Genomic DNA, 15,507 nt, shown 5'->3' on the forward strand with positions numbered 1-15,507 from the left:
AGCGAATCTTTGGAACCACACACTCACCTTTCTATTTCTTCCCTCTCTTTATTGTATCATACATACACATCAGTCACCCAACACTCTGCTCCCTTGCTTTTTCTTCTCTCTTATTAATCAAAAACTTCTGAGTTGAAGTTAAGATGTCAGAGAGGTAGGAAAAAGAACATCAAACTTCCACCACAAAAAAAAAAAAAAAAACACTAAGCCAAATTCTGATAGGAAAATTCAAGAAAAAGATCACAGAAAATCATTTTTCAATCCCAAGTCAGCATTGGGAAACAGATAAGTGTGCAAACATTGAAAATAAGATCAGTCCAAAAGCATATTATACTCAGAATACTTCAGCACTCAGAAAGAGGCTGTGAAGTGGGTCAAGAAAAAATTCCAGATTCATAATGGAACACCATTAGACACAGTTTAGAAGCCAGCAGCAGTAGAAATGTCTCAAACACAACGAAAAGAACTAAATCTGAGTTCCAGCATATACCCTAGAATACAGAGGAATAACCAGGGCAAAAATCCCAGACCAAAGGCAAGTCTACAATTCTGTCACTCTTAAAAGAGAGAGAGAGAGAGAGAGAGAGAGAGAGAGAGAGAGAGAGAGAGAGAGAGAGAGAGAGAGAGAGAGAGAGAGAGAGAGAGAGAGAGAGAGAGAGAGAGAGAGAGAGAGAAGAAAAGAAAGAACTTTCCGGCTAGTTGATGTAGGGCTAAATGAGGAGCATTCTACTGTGGCTCAGATTCAAGATCCAGCTTGAAGAGTTCAGATAGGATGAGGAAAGGAGGGGGTGTGAAGTCAGAAATCATATTTTATCCTGGATCAGACTACTTTAAGAATATTTAAAGCTTGAAGGTCTCCAGACAATCCCTGAGATACTGGAATAATCAAAAGGAAGTTCACAAGAAAGCAGTAATTGGAACACCAGCAGATCTTTCTTTAGAAGTAAATAGAGCCCAGATCTAACATTAGGTTTGAAATTAGAAAGTAGTTGGAAGAATAAACAAATGTCAAAGAAATCCATTATAAAGAGATACTGTGGTGGCAAAGAAACTCAAAACAGTAATGCAAAAGAAGATAATGACTTCAAAATATCTACAAGCAAATCTTCAACAACAGCAAAAGCAGAGTTTAGGTACAAATTCAACAGGAATTCCTGGAAGGAGAGAGAATTTGGGAAGATAATTGAATAGGTTAGAAAATTCTGAGCTCCTTGAATTTCTCCCATAAACAAGACAAAATAACATCTCAGGGCAAATGTAGAAAAATAAATAAGAATTGAGGCAGAGCAATGGTTCTCCTGGTGTCCTTAATCAGCAGATATCAATCTTCCCTGCCTCAGATGATGTCTTCTGGATTCCCCATATCTGAGAGATGAAAATTTCTGTGTCTGCAGCCAAGGCTGATAAGGGACACCAGGCCCAGCCATTCTGCAGTGACTAGACCTTGGGAGAAAAGGAACCAGCACACATTTAGTGAGGGCAGAAGCAGTGAAGGAAGGATGCTTCTAGATGTAGGCATTTACAAAGGGCAGAGTTCTAGTTTCAGGATCCAGGCCAGAGCAGAAAATTAAAGGAGAACCAGAGGCCAGAAGTGCCATTCCCCCAAATCTCAGGACTAGATGTGATTATACCAAAAATATGCTATAAATTTTTCAATGAGTTGGCAAAGGAGGAAAAAAATCCAATCATAAAAGTTAACTATGAGAATAGGGAAATCAGGGTTCATCTTCAAAGGAGGATACTGATGTTATGGGCCAGAACTCTGTATTTGAAACAAAGATTCTTACAAGGTGTTAAGTTAGTGGAATTGATAAGACAATGGTTATTTAGTTTAGCATGGTGATTAATATTCCTCTAGTTCAGTATGATTGATTTAATTTTACAACAAATAATGGTTCTCTAGTGATATAATGATTAGTTTATACTCAGTATACTACATATAAGCTGGACAAACTCAGCCAGACAGATTCACTCCATCTCATACCACTGTGGTGGCTGGCCTGTCCTCCTCCATTTCCTCACTGGGATAGAGCTAGCCCAGGCCCAGGCAAGGAGATGTAAAGAATTTGGACTTTAACACCTGGTTATTCTCGTGGTGATTACTCTACTGAAATGAAAGCTGGTCCCAAGAACTCCAGAAAACCAACCAGAACACTACATACTGAAACAAACAAATAAACAAACACACAAAAGAAAACAACTCTCCTTCTTCAAAGAGTAATGTTAAATGGTCACTTGATCAAAAAGAATATATATAAAAATTCAAAAAGTATTTTTAAAATCAAATAAGAGAAATTTAAGAAAAAATAAAAAAAAAATCTAATCCAAGAAATGCAAGAAGATTATGAAAAGAAATTCAATCAGCTAGGAAAAAAAAAAAAAAAAAAAAAAAGATCCAGAATCTTAAAGAAGAAAATGATTTCTTGAAAACTAGAATTGGGCAAGGGGAAGCCAGCAAAATTATAAAAAACCAAGAAAAATATGAAAAAATAGAAGAGAATGTGAGATATAAAAAAACAACTGATCTGGAAAACAAAACAAGAAAAGAAAATATAAGAATAATCAGACTCCCTGAAAACTATGATGAAAAAAATCTTGATCCATACAAAAAATAGTTAAAGAAACTTGCTCTGAAGTGTTAAAACAAAAAGGGAAAATAGAAATGGAAAATATCTACCAATCACCACCTGAAAAATATCCTTTGAGGAAAACTTACAGGAACATCACAACCAAATTCCAAAACCCCCAAGTCAAGGAGAAAATATTATGAGCCATAAGAAGAAAAAAATTCAAATGCTGCAGAGTCCCACTTAGAATCACACAAGATCTAGCAGTGGCTACATTAAAATACCACAGTTCTTGGAACATTATACATCAAAGAACAAAAGAACTGGGGTAGCACCAGAAAATATAATACCCTAACAGTGGTCCTCAAACTTTTTAAATAGGGAGCCAGTTCACTGTCCCTCAGACTGTTGGAGGGCTGGACTATAGTGAAAACAAAAACTCACACTTTGTCTTGGCTCCTCAGCTCATTTGCCATCACCCGGCAGGCCGCATAAATGTCCTCAGTGGGCCACAAGTGGGTCACATCTGGCCTGCGGGCCATAGTTTGAGAACCCCTGCTACAAATTTAAGCATAATCCTTAATGAAAAAAATGGACATTCATTGACTTGCCAGATTTTCAGTATTTTATTACAAAAAGATCCGAACTTAATAGAAAGGTTAATATAGAAGATCCAAGAGAAATATAAGGTAAACATCAAAAATTCATTTGAAAGGGCTTAATAAGGACAAACTGTTTTTGTTTTATATATGGAAATGTGCCTATGATTGTCTATAAATAATATTAGGATAGTTCAAAAGCAAGGCTGGCAAAGCAAAACTATGTAGGAAAAGGTAAAAAGAATAATTATGTGTTTTATATATATATATATATGAATGAGGAATTAGTTGAAGTCCTGCTCACATAAGGACTGGATTAAAGAGGAATAATACACATATTTAGAAGGGTATGAAAGTCTTCTAAGTTTATAAAGAAATAAGGGGAAGGAATAGGAAAGGGGGTATAGAAGGGTATATAGATTAATGGGAATGGAATAAAGAGGGAAGGAAAAGGTAGGGGAGAAGATAAAGGAAATATCTTTGGAGGAGAATTAAGTTAAATAATAGAAAGCCAAACTAGTGGATAGAAATAAAGCAGAGTGGTCATCAGGGATAGACGATAAGAGATACATACAAACATAATAATAATAAAGACCAAGAGTAGAATATATTAGAAAAAAGCAGGAACAGAATCATTCATTTCAGACAAAGTTAAATCTAAAATAAATTCAATCAAAAGAAAAAAAAAAGGGGGGGGGAAACTACTATGTCAGCCATATTAATCAATATTGTTCTAAATTATTTTAAATAACTAGACAGTATAAGGTTAGAATTTTGTTGTAGTGTAGGAAATGTGTTGATGGATTTAGGAAAATATGAAAAGACTTGGACTTATGAAGTATAATATTATCCACTTTCAGAGAAACAGAGATCAAACAAGCATAGTATGGCCTTACATAGATTTATATTAATGTATATGTGTGTATATATGTATGCCTTTGGATAGTCATGTCTCTCTCTCTCTCTCTCTCTCTCTCTCTCTCTCTCTCTCTCTCTCTCTCCCTCTCTCTCTCTCTCTCTCTCTCTCTCTCTCTCTCTCTCTCTCTCTCTATATATATATATATATATATATATATATATATATTATATATGTGTGTGTGTGTGTGTGTGTGTGTATATATATATTTATATATATATACATATGCTTAATTGCAGCCTTCTTGGAGTAGGTTGAGGTGGGGAGGAAATGGGAACAAAAGAATAAAGTAAAAAGTGCACAGCAGAGAACAAATGAAAACCTACAAGGAAACAAAGAAAAGATGGACGGCTCTCAACAGAATGTGGAATATTTATTATATAGGCTTTCTCGAAATGGAAATTTATCATTTCATATTTTGAATCTTACGTTCTACTATGCATACAGCAACTTTTTCCTCTTTTTTATTTAAGTTTTGTATAAATAGGTGAAAGAATTCCTGGAAGAAATTAACTAAAAGTTTTTTAAAAGTTATAAAATATTTTGTGATGAAATGAAAGTGTTTCCAGAAAAAAAAAATGAAAGAAAATGAAAACTATGAAAATACTGGGAAGAAAAACCTAAAGCTTAGTATAAGAGATACAAAATCAACCCTAATCATGCCTAATCAACAATCCCCTGAAATTTAGAATGGATTAAACTGAAGCCAGTGATTTCATGAGGAAAACAAAAATATTATAACAGTCAAAAGATTAAAACATGGAAAAAAAAATAAAGTTAGGAAGGAAGGAAGAGAAAGAATGAGCCTAAAAATCACATTTCAAGAAAATTGCCAAAATTTCAAAGAACAATAAAATAAAGTAGAATCTACAAGTCATTTCCTGAAAGAAATTCCAAAGTAAAAACTCCCAGAAACCTCATATCTAAAATCCATAATTTCCAGATCAAATTACAAAATACATCAAGCATCCAGAAAAAAAATTCAAGTACCAAGGACTCACAGTCAGAATCACAAATGATTTAGCAACTATAAAAGAATGGAGAATTTAAAATATGATATTCTATTAGACAACAGATAACAGATTTATAGACAAAGATAACTTAGCCAGAAATTTTGAGTATAATGGTACAAAGGGGGGGGGGGGGAAGGAAATGAAACAGAGAACTTCAAACATTCTTGATGAAAAGACCAGAGCTGCTTAGAAATTTTCAAGTTCAAAAGAATTAAGAAAGATATATAAAGGTGAAGTTGAATAAATAATGACTGGAGAGTAAACAAGGGTAGACTGTTTACATTAAAATATAGGGAGGTAATACATATAACCACTCTGAACCCTATTATCATCAGGTTCATTGAAAGAACCTAATTAAACAAGGTCTGGAAGTGGTTCTGTTATGTCTTCATTGTAAGAAAAGTAGAAATTGGGAAAGAGGAATAAGAAGAGGAAAGAGGAACTGGGGAGAAGAAGGAAAAGAATTCCTAGAAGGAATTAGAGAGGTTAGAGAGAATTAACTCATTATCAGTGTGTGCATTCACACACACACACACACACACACACACACACACACACACACACACACACACACACTACAAAGGGGACAGGGAAGGAGAGAAATATTTTTCAATCAATAAAGAAATAGGAGATAAAAAGAAGTATGGAGGAGGAGAGTTTACAAAACCATTTCTAACTAAGGAAACATGAAAATATTAATGGTTATTTCTGAAGTGGAAAAGAATGGGAATCTGTGAAAGTTCATAAATTGGGGAATAACTGAACAAGTTATAGTATATAAATGTGATGAAACTATTGTGCTCTAAAAATGATGAAGTAATGAAGATTTTTATGAATTGATACACAATGAAATTAACAGAAAAATGTATGTAGTGACAACAATATGGTAAAGGCAAACAATTTTGAAAGAATCAGGAATAAATCAATATAATGATGAAGTATGAATTCTGAGGATAATGATGAAACATGCTACCTATTGGTAGAGAGATGAAAGACTCAGAGGGCAAAAAAACCCTTTTTAAAAATTTCTGGACATGACCAATGCAGAATTTTATTTTCCTTGACTATACATGTTTTAAATGAATTCAATTTTTGTGTCCTCATTGGAAGATGGAAATTGAGAGAGCATAGAGTAAGAAAGCAGATTTTTGCTGACTAAAAATATATATAATTTTTTAAAAGGTAACATAAAAGCAATGAATTCTACTTTTTTGAAAGATTCTGATCTTAGCTTCATGATTAATTTGAGTTTTTAAAAATATTCTCCCAACGGTATTTGCATTTTAATATTTTCTAATTGTTGACTGAAAATCTTTGTTTTATGTTTTGTTTTAATGCAGATGATACATAACTCAAGTCCAGAGATAGGGTGATTATAAATTTGATTTATAAAAGGTCTTTGGTCCCAGAAAACCCCATGATAGGCTCTGCCTAATTTGTCCCATATGACTCTTCTAAGTTTCTTTTACAATATTCCTTCTCAACTTTCTTCAACAATACTCCTTCCCTCTATACAAAACCCTTTATCCTCTTTACCTGTCTTTCTCTCTGTGTGTGTCTGTCTGTCTCTCTGCCTTTTTGTCTCTTATTTCTGTCTGTTTTTCTTTCTCCCATAACATGACATTAGTTTTTTAATGTTATACTAAGCTGTATAACATTGCTTGGAGAAAATAACCATCATACAACCATCAAAAGAGACAGCCCTGAGATTAGAATGTGTAGAGATCTATGATATTTATTTATGTATTTTTCATTCAAGCCCTTCAACCTTAATCTGCATTGTACTATATCTCTGGTCCAAGAACTTGATGTAGAGTTTAAAAAAAAAAAAAAAAAAGCATAACAGAAACCTATTTCACTTAATTAGTAACCCTAGGGTTCTTTATGAAGGCATTATTGAAAATAATAATGCTCAGATTGGCAGCCAATAGGATATTGCATTGTCTCCCTAGTTCTTCTACTAATTGATTACTCCTCTTCACAGTAACTTTAAGTAATTGTAAAGAATTATGCATTTTAATAAAAAGTGCCTTGGATTTAGAGGCTAAAGACTAGATTCAAATCCAAACTCTGATACTTATTAATTTTTTTACTTTGGATAGGTCATTAAAATTCTCTGGGCCTTACTTTCTTCATTTATCAAAGTAATGCCTGCCCTGCCTACTTCAAAGTGCTTATGAGAATCAAATAAAACAATATACAAAAGTACCCTTTGGAAGACACTATTGAAATTTCAGCCATCACAAGACAAATAATACTGCGGCCTTGAGAGAAATCAGAGGCCATTTTGATTAATATTGTCCTCCATTTTAAAGATAAGGAAAACTGAAGCTTGAAGTGATTAAATGTTTTATCCTAGGGTGAAAAAGGTAGTAAGAAGCAAAATAGGATTCAAATCCATACACTGTCTAAAACCAGTGTTACTTTCACAATAATATTCACTGGCTGATTCATTTTCCATTCATTCATAGCCATACTCCAATTCCAATTTCAACTTTTAAGGGATTCAATTCAGAAGACCAAAGTTTGATTCCTGGCATTGCCATTTGGTACTAATGCAAGCTTCAACAAATTATTTAACTTCTCTGGACCTCAGTTTCTTCATCTGTAAAATAATGAGCTGGATTCAAGGACCTCTCAAATCCCTTCCAGTTCTTAGCCTGATGATTCTATTACTGTAATATGTCATTGGTGCTCAAATCTCTAATTTTGACACCATAGCATCAATACTGCTCACACTCACCTACTGTTGGATTCAGGGATCAACTATCCTTTTCAGATAGGAGCAGAAGGTATATCTGAGAAGCAGAAAGTCTTTGATTTCTGTTCCTTCCAAAGGTCTCTTCTTAGAGTCCAGCAAAGAGAGAGAAAAAAGATGGAGATACAGGGAAGTGCATTAATCCAAATGAATGGAATTCCCAATGTGAAATAGAAAATTTCCCTCCCTTGGGAGCTCAGGGAAACAAGATGAGGGAGAAAGAGTGGGAAATAAGCCACAGGGCATGCCATCAGGAGCAATTTGAGATCACTTCAAAATTGCTTCGGTGTTAAGTAGAAATGGTAAACAATGAAGGCTTTGAATCTAGGGACCAGGATGGAGGTGTGTCCCATGTAGAGCTTTTATCTAACCCTGAAAAAGGCAGAACTCAAGACCTGGCTCCCTCTACCACTTCCTGGAAAACTCACCTTTGGAAAGTCCCTAAAAGGTGAAATCTTTTGCAATGAGGAATTCTGGGCAGAGTCTCATAAGCACTTAAGAAAGATTTCCCAGAGGAATGTGAAAGGTAAGAATTCCACTTATAGAAGGATGCATGAGTGTAGTTCATCTTACATCTATCTACATCTTCAACTATGGACATATCAGGACTCACATGGCATAGTTAGTATAGTACTAGATTTAGAATTCCTTGGTTTGGATCCTAGCTTTAACATTTATTAATTATATGACCAAACTGAAATGGAAATAATAATACTCAAACTCCCTCTAAGACTTGGGTGGGGAGGGGAATCTCTTAAAATGTAAAGATGTGGTGGTGGTGGTGATGGTAGTATTAACTTCAACCCCTACCAAAATCAATGGTCAACTTCCTTTATCAACTTCTGATATTTCTCTTATTTACATTTTTTAAATTTTCTCTATCATATTATGATAGTAAAGCTGGAAGGCACAATGGATAGAGAGATAGGCCTGAATTCAGGAAGGTCTGAGTTTAAATCCAGCCTCAGATGTTTAACTAGTTGTGTGACTCTAAGCAAGTCACTTAACTGTTTGCTTCAATTTTGTCATCTGTCAAATGAGCTGGAGAAAGAAATAGAAAACCAGTCCAATAGTTTTGCCAAGAAAATCCCAGACAGAATCACAAAAAGTCTGACACAATTGAATAACAACAACAATTATGATTATAGGGAAAGGATTACTGCTTAACTTGTTCAGTGTACTTTGGAGGTGGAATTAAACCTTCAGTCAGTTGCCAAGCAATCAATATAATAGCAATTTGTTTACATCTAAAACTTATCTCCAAAGCAATGCCACTGTGTGTTATGGTCTATTGATCTTCTATTTGAAAGGCAGATAAGTCAGTGAGGTTAGACAAGGCCATGTTTGGCATTTTGAAAAAAAGTGAAACACCTTTACTAAGCTCAATCAAACTTAGCTCATTATTGGAGTATATTACCATCAGGTAACCAGATAGAATAAGGCTGTTTTAGGTCAGTGTTTCTTCACATAATTAAATCAGTATAATGTCCACTCTCCTAAATGAAGAGTTGCCTAACAGAGAACAACATGACAACAAACCCAGAAGATATTGGTGACTCTGACATTTAGTAGACATGAATTGATCTGGTCACATATTATCAAAACATATTTTCCCCTCCACACGTTATCTGATTGTGAACATTTGTGTGTTTTTGTGGTATCCCCAGATGTCAGGAGAAATGAAAAGTCTTCAGATATCCTGTGGGAAAATTACATAACACAGACAAAATACACATAATATGTATTCATGGATAGATTATAATCAGAATCACTATAGATAATTTCTAATTTAATGAGATTACCAATCCATTTTAGTATTTTGAATATTTTCTTGCATCTTCTCTACATAGTATTCAGGATTGTGGGGTGTCTAAAAGAAGCTGTCTACAAATTCAGTCACTATCACTGAAATCAAGGGATAGGATACTGGAGTACTAGATTTAAAAACCACATTATTTTTGGAAATATATTTTACATATTGCACATGTATAACCTTTAACAGACTACAGGAAGTAGAAGGGAAAGGTAGAAAGGATTGAATTTGGAATTCAAAACTTAAAAAAAAAAGTCAAGCACTGTTTTTACATGTTGTTAAGGGAAAATAAAATATTATTTTAAAAAATAAAGTGAAAAGATCTCATAAATACACATACATATTTATATATCTATATCTATATATCTCCTTATCTATATACCTATATATCTCTCTATATATTTATTTCTATAGTTATGTAAATATATTTATATGCATACCAGGATAGATATTATAGATATATAAGATATTTAGCAGTCAACAAAGTTTTCACAAATTTCTTGATTTTTAAAAATATTTTACCCCATATTTTATCCTCAACTTAAGACACCAAAAATGATATTTCCATACACATAGGAGAATACAAAAGGAAGATTCATCCTAAAATGGCAAATCTCTATTTCATATCACTTGCTTTTATTTTTAAATAAATACCAAATACTTCATGTTAATATTTAAAACTGTCCTGTGCTTCTTTCTGAATTTCTTTCTGTTTTCTTCTATGCTTTTGTAAAGATGTTCTAATAATCCACCCTCCTTTTTTGTATCATTATTACTAAGCCCAGTTCTCACAATTAATCAAGAAAAAAGAAAAAGAAAAATGACTTTGTAACAAATGAGCATAATCAAACAAATAAAAAAAAATCACACGGGAGCCTTGTCTCAAAATATATATTTCTTTGTGTACCTTGAATCCATCACTTCTCTATTTTTTAACTCACTCAATATTCTTTGAAAATATTAGGGATTCTGAAAGAATATATTTCTTTCTATCCCTCCCCCCCATTAAAATGTCAGTACCACATTATCATGTAGTACCTTCCATTTGATCAAATAAATTCATCTTTCTAGGTTTGTCTGGAATGATATGTTTGTATTTCAACATTCCTTTTCAGTCCTAGTTTGTTCCTAAGAAGTGCTTGAAAGTGCTGTTCCATTAAAGACCTATTTTCTCCACCTCTACGATGTTATTCAATTTTACAAGATAAGTTGTTATTCCTGTTCTAAACCTCCCTTTTTTTTGGTCCTTTTAGAATATTGTCCTATAGCATCTCTTCTCATTTAAAGCAAAAACTGCCAAGACTCATTTGATCTTAAATTCTGGGTCTTTGATATTTAAACTACACCCTTCTGTATATTTGCATTTTTGGCTTAAGTGGGACCTCTGGACTTGATCTGTTACATTCTTGAGATATTTCCTTTTGAGGTTTCTTGTAGGAGATGATTGTTGGAATCTTTCTCTCTATGTTTCCCCCTTTGATTCCAATAGATCTGGGGAATTTCAAATATTTCTTGAAATATGATATTCAAGATTTTTTTAAAAATCACAATTTTCTGGGAATTCACTGATTTTTAAATTCTCTTTCTTTGACCTGTTTTTACTCTTTAAACATATATCTTATATTTTATTCGATTGTTTTTCAGACTTGACTTTATTCTATATTTTTCCCCTTACTCATGGAATCATTCAGTTTGGATGTGTATTCCAGTCTTCACACTATTTCTTGGATGAGGTCTTCCATTTTCTCTTTTAAGCTACTTCTCCTTAGTTTGTTATCCAAACAAGACCATGTTGCTTACTTTCTATTGATGATCTCTCAGGGCTTCTAAGATCCCTATCATAAGCCTTTTAGACCATACCAGAGTTTTCTTAGGGGATTCTGCTGCTACTTCTGCCTCCAAACCTACCCTTGCTTAGCTGATACTCAGTATGGATGATGAGCCCCTTCCTATTATCCATTGCCCTGGAGTTGGCTTTTTGTGTGACGCTGTGGTAGAAGATGTCACTGTAGTTAGTTTCTCATTGATTTCTAGGTAATTTTTCTATCTGGTGTAGATAGAATTTAAATTAAGTAATAATTGAATATTGTCTGCCATAAAACTTGAATTTAGGGGTTTTTTTTAAAACACAGAATTGTGGGAACTGGGAAGCCTACCTCCCATTTCTTTCCAGAAGTCAATCAATATATTTTTATTTTCACTGCCTAAAATCTACTAATGTTTTGAGACTTAAAGCATAAAATTTGTATTCTACTATTCCCATTCAGAGTTCTTGGTCTATGCCTCATTGAATCACTAAGATATATTTCATTGAAAAAGGATGGCTAGTTATTAGAGCCAGTCTTTCCCTGCTGAGAAGCAATGGAGATGTCTAGTAAATAAGATGCAATGTTCAGCAGAAAACAAGAGGAGCAAGTACAATGACATTTATAGAAGATGTTCACAATTTTGCAGCATCAGAGGCATAAGCCATCTTTCCATGTATGCACTCCTTCATGAAAATGACATGATCATGTATTATTGCCCATGTGTGGTCTCAGGGAAACTGCCAGGGAGATGTGACCATTTTTTCCCCTTAATAGTTTATTTTTTCTTAAAAGTTTAATTGGTTGGTCCAGAAAGCTGAAAATCAAGCTATTGATGTAACTTCACAATGATCTAAGGGCAAAAAAGTCATATCCCCTCAGGTATGGTAGATTTCCCATTAACAGGAATGTCATCACAACCTGCTGATTCTTGGGGATAGAGGAGGGAACACATCAACCTGAATGTTTTCTCACTGACTATCCTTTCCATTGCAAAGCCAAGTGTAACCCAGGTTTGTTTGGGCATACCCAGATTGGGTAATATGACCATGACCTTGAAGGACCTTTGGAGCACATCTAGATTATCTGCTGTGGAGATTTCTACATCCTCTACCACATGGGTGAGTAGCCTCCTTTGATTGTCTGTCACCACCACACTCTGCATAATATGGAGGCCTCTACACTGTACCATATAGGTGGGAAAGCCTTCTTGGATTGGCTGCCTGATCTTTAAAACTAGTGAGATAGAGCTTTCACACTTATTTCTTTGATTCATTCTTTTTGGCTACTCATATTTACTATATCCAAAGAGTAAGGATCAGAATTCATGTTCAACATGGGTATCATGAACTAAACCAGTAAGAAGGAAAGGAAAGTCCTTCTTCTCAGCTCTGAAAAATGGGCCTGGGGATGTTTGTTTCTGTTCTGTGTTGTTTGTTTCTGTTCTGTTTGTTCTCAGTTTCTGGTACCCAAAGTAATCCCAACAGGAACAAGAATTCAAACTATTGTGACCCTGGGGAAGAGATTATAGGCAGAACAATATAGCCAGCCAGCCTTGTATGGATACCCTGAAAAGTTAAGGTATCTAGGACTTTAGCCCAAGGAGAGTTTGGAACTTGAAACTGGAATTATGCTCTATGGGAACTGAGCTAAGCTATGCTTCCCCTCTCCAGAGAACTCTGTGAAAAGAGTAAAATATAACATTCCTGGTCTTTAGGTAGTAGGAAACAGATTAATTTATGTTACACAGCTAAACTTTCTTTTGCTAATTGTTGAATGTTCTTCAAATGTCTCATTTTACTGAAATATTAAACCTATTATTAAGCCAGTCTGAATCAAACCTACAATATCAAATGTGGATAAGTTATCTCAGTAATGTGGATAAGTTATAAGTTATCTCAGTAAAGGCCCACTTTTCCCACTAAGTGTGTATGTAGTTGTAGAAGAATAAATTCAAGTTTTATGGCAGACAATATTCAATTATTACTTAATTTAAATTGCTAATTCATTGAATAGCCCTTTTTGAAATAAGCATGTCCTATAGCTGACTGGTAAGTCAAATATATTCAATTGTGGGGAGGTAGTTCATGAGCTGTGTTTGGAAAGGATTTTTCTTAACCATGGATTACTTAAAACTGAGATGAACTAACTTATGGAGAGTTTCACGAGATACATGTAAATAAGGACATTGTACTAGATTTCCTTTAAGGTTCTTTCCAAATCAGAATTTATCATCCCTTCTAGTTCTAGAACATATGACTATCTCTTCAGGATTATAATTATGTTTTAATATTTATTAATATTTGAAGAAAATATAAAAATACCATTGTTTTTAAGATGTAATAGAGACAAAAGTCTGTTTATAAATTATTTGTTCAACTTTTCCTTTAAAAGAAGAGTTTGAAGAAGGTAAGATGAAAATTAGAACTCCCAAAACAAATCTCTAACTCACAAACTAGGCATGTATGAAACCACAGAAAACTATCTCTTTTTTCACAAAATCAGATCTAGGACATATCAGAATCCTGAGTAGGAACAACTAGCAATACAATTCCCATTTATATAGCACTTTAAGGTTTAAAAAATTATATGGACCCCAAATTCTGAGATAATTGAGGTTTTGGGAGTCATGTGTCTTTTGTCTAGAATCAGTTTAGTAAGGAGACAAAAAAGCCCCTAACCATTTAATAGCATAAGTTTATTAAAGAACTTGCTTAGAGATGTCCCAAAATCTAATGGTTTGCAATGAAAACTATTAAGCTTTCCGTCATTAGAGGTACATAAGTGGTCTGGAGAAACAGCTATCAGGAAGGCTACAGAAAAAAATAAATTGGATAACATGAATCATATATAGATTCTATCACAGACAATTACATTTGGAAGAGACCTTAGAAGTCATCTAGTCTATGAATTAGGAAACTGAGCCACCAAGATTAAGGGAGAGGGAATAAGTATGTATACAGCTCCTGCTTTGTTCTGGGTACTATGGTAAGTGCTTATTCTTTTGATCCTTATATTTTACAGTTGAGAAAACTGAAGCAAACAAAAATTAAATGACTTGATCAGAATCACATAGCTTTAAGAGTCTGGGGTCACATTTGAACTCAGTCTTCTAGGCTCAGTACTCTTTCCATTGCACCACTAGTTGCCTTCTGATTTATCCAAGAGTGAAGAGGCACAATAATGATTTGTATCCAAGTCTTCTGATTTCAAGTCAATAAGTGCTCTTTTGACTACATCATGCTGTTTATAACCAACATGCCTTCTTGCTTCAACAAATTTTGTGATACTGAAGTTTCCTGATATAACCCTAAAAGAAATGTAACCTAAACACCTTCCTGGTGTTGTGGCAAACAGGATCTGCTTCTCTCTGGGGAAATTAGCAGAAATAAAAGCATCACTCAAAGATTAGATAACCAGAGCACCATTGTTCCTTGGAACTAATTACCAAGCCAACTTCCTGAAGTCCTAACCACAGATTCCAATAACAGGATGGCAGAGCTTATATTTTTTGCTATTAACTAGAGCTTTTTGGCTAGAGATTGTCCCTTGAACATGGACGGCCATTTTCAAAGTATCTCAGATTCTTGAGATTACCCTCCTCAGAAGAGATACCCAAAGCAAGATATGTTTAAGGTACAATAGTTTCAAGCAAATAATGCACCCTAATTCCCTGTTCAAGTTAAAAGATAGCAATAAAAGGAGTCCAGTACTAGATTTCTACCTCTATGTCTTTGTAACTGGCAAATCTGCTACATTTAAAACACCCCTTTTATATATGTGCCTTTGACCTCTGTTTAAAAGTTACTAGAATTATCTCATCTCCAAATGATCCAACTAATTTGCATATAGATGGAGCTACTTGTTCATTTCAGAGAAGAGTTTAATTCATATTATATATATATATATATATATATATATATATATATATATATATATATATATATATATTGAGTTTCTGAGACGGAGACTGCATATACAGGTTCCTGGCAAATGTAGTCTGAAGGAGGCAAAATAGTCTTCATCCAAACCAGTT

The sequence above is a fragment of the Sminthopsis crassicaudata genome, chromosome 2 (assembly GCF_048593235.1).
Source record: "Sminthopsis crassicaudata isolate SCR6 chromosome 2, ASM4859323v1, whole genome shotgun sequence".
Taxonomy (NCBI): domain Eukaryota; kingdom Metazoa; phylum Chordata; class Mammalia; order Dasyuromorphia; family Dasyuridae; genus Sminthopsis; species Sminthopsis crassicaudata.